Source organism: Wasmannia auropunctata, unplaced genomic scaffold (assembly GCF_000956235.1).
Source record: "Wasmannia auropunctata unplaced genomic scaffold, wasmannia.A_1.0 LD327289.1, whole genome shotgun sequence".
NCBI classification, from domain to species: Eukaryota; Metazoa; Arthropoda; class Insecta; order Hymenoptera; family Formicidae; genus Wasmannia; species Wasmannia auropunctata.
In genome coordinates, this window is record NW_012035601.1 from 1 (window position 1) to 2,360 (window position 2,360).

General features: G+C 26.9%; 1 pseudogene; it reads right to left on the bottom strand.

The window, feature by feature from the left end:
- Window positions 1-18: 18 nt before the first annotated feature.
- On the bottom strand, window positions 19-2,353 carry LOC105460166 (annotated as a pseudogene).
- Window positions 2,354-2,360: the final 7 nt, after the last annotated feature.

Genomic DNA, 2,360 nt, shown 5'->3' on the forward strand with positions numbered 1-2,360 from the left:
GTGTGCTCTTCCGATCGATTATTGCACATCTTTCTGTGCAAAAGCGATCAATAACTTGTGTATATCTAATATTAGTCCTTCCTTACGTTGTTTATTACCATACAATTTCATTTTGTAATTTTTATATTCACGTGAAAATTCAATCTTAAATTCTTCCTGTAGTTCATGTGGCATCGCATCCAAGAAGCTACAAATGGAAAAAATCGAACCTACCGAAAAAATTAACGCAAATGTATTAAATGTTATTGATATCCAATAGATCGTAATTAATCGTAAAATATTATCAAATATTGTAAAGTGATAACAAAAAAATAATATGGGATAAAAAATTTGTGATATATGATAATTTTGCAAGCATAAATTAATAATAAATTAATTAATAATAAATTAATTAATAAATAAGAAATAATAAAATTACAATAAATAAATTAATTTTTACATTAAAACTCAAGCAACTAACATAAAAATGTATCTGCATTTATCTCGGAATTATCTGTCTCCCGAAGACTGCAATGTCGAACGTTAAATCCGACACTTTCAAGTAGGCTTTTTAGATCCTCGCTAGGTAGAACCGAATTATAAAATGCCGATATGTAGTTTTTCGGATTCTGTGTAAATGTAACAGCAATAATTACAAATAAACATTTTAACAGAAAAATTATGACGAGACAAAACATATGAATAATATTTACCTGAATGTAAGGCGCAAAACGGACATCTTGTGCAATATTCTTAATCACTTCATATATAGTATCATGAGATGCTGGAAAGACGACGAGAATAGTTCCACCAGGTTGAAGCATACAGTACATATTCTCAAACGCTTTTCTGTTATATAAAAAAGGAATATCATCAATTTGTGTAATATATTTTTATCATATTTTCGCGAACAACAAGGAAATTAATACAAATACTGTTTTAATAAAATACGATACCAACATACCACATTTTTGTCTTCAAAAAATATGCGTCGTTATTATATAATATTATAATACATTAAAAATATAACACGTCAAAAATATTGAACATCATTATAAAAATGATCGTTATACGAATATAATTGTAATGTTTAAAAAAATGTACTCTATGCTTTGATATGTATTTATACATATATACAAGATCAAATTTATTTATTGTAAAAATTTCTTTACCTGATCTCGTTGCATCAATGCAAGGTATAAAATGAAAATATTTGATTAATCTTACAAATATATTTTTCAGGCAAGTTGTTAGTTTGAATGTCTAATATATTTCGAATTCAAGACGTTTATTATTACCATACATTTCCTTCGCATATTCAGTCATGACAACGGAAATATCCGTACCTGCAAAATCATAAATTGAGATACAATTTACACCGTTACGCTGTTATGTATACGTAGAATTTTTTTTACTTCTTACCAATCATTACCTAGCATTTAGGTCGAGGGCTGGTAAAAGAATATTATTTGTTATGTCTCCGGGACCACAACCGACATCCATACATGTTCCAGACATACTTTTCAGATCTTTGGCAAATTCATTTATTGCCACAAATACACCGCGCTTTTGTATCTCATTGGAAAATACGTGCTCTGTTGGATTCACCATGTTTGACGGTAGTTACTATACTGCGCAGTGGCATATGACAGAAATCATAACTTCAGTCGCGAAGAACTCGTTAAACCGACACTTAATAACCATGTTCTATTCTTATGTGTATTTAAAAAGCGTTAAAAGAATTTTACCCAGAAAAAATCTCCCGATGCAAGTTCTTTTTTAATACATACATAAAAAGAGAGCTACATTGAATACCTAACCATTGATCTGATGCAGACATAATTTAAAACGTGTGTATCTTGTTGCAAACTGTTCACCACGATTATTATAATTGTATACATATTGATCGTTGCTTTGTGCTCTTTAATGTAGTTCTTTATTTATCTATTTCTTAATTATATTGACGAAATGAGTTGTTTAATTAATTTTTTTATGCAATATCTTATTTTATTTGTATTTATTCGATTCTAGTTATGAATAACAATACCAATCAATTTTAAAATTTTATCAGAAACATTAGAATCTTATATCATCAGAAACTTATAATGTATAACTTATTAATTTCACTTTTATTAGATGTAATTAATAATTACTTATCTGGTTCTATGTTAATCAGTTTAAATTAAAGTTTTGAATTGGAAACATTAGACTCTTATATCAGTAGAAACTTATAATGTATAACTTATTAATTTCACTCTTATTAGATATAATTAATAATTACTTATCTGATTCTATGTTAATCATTTTAGATTAAAGTTTTAAATTAGCTTATTATATAATTATTTATATTTATATGTATAATATATCAACAATTAGCACAA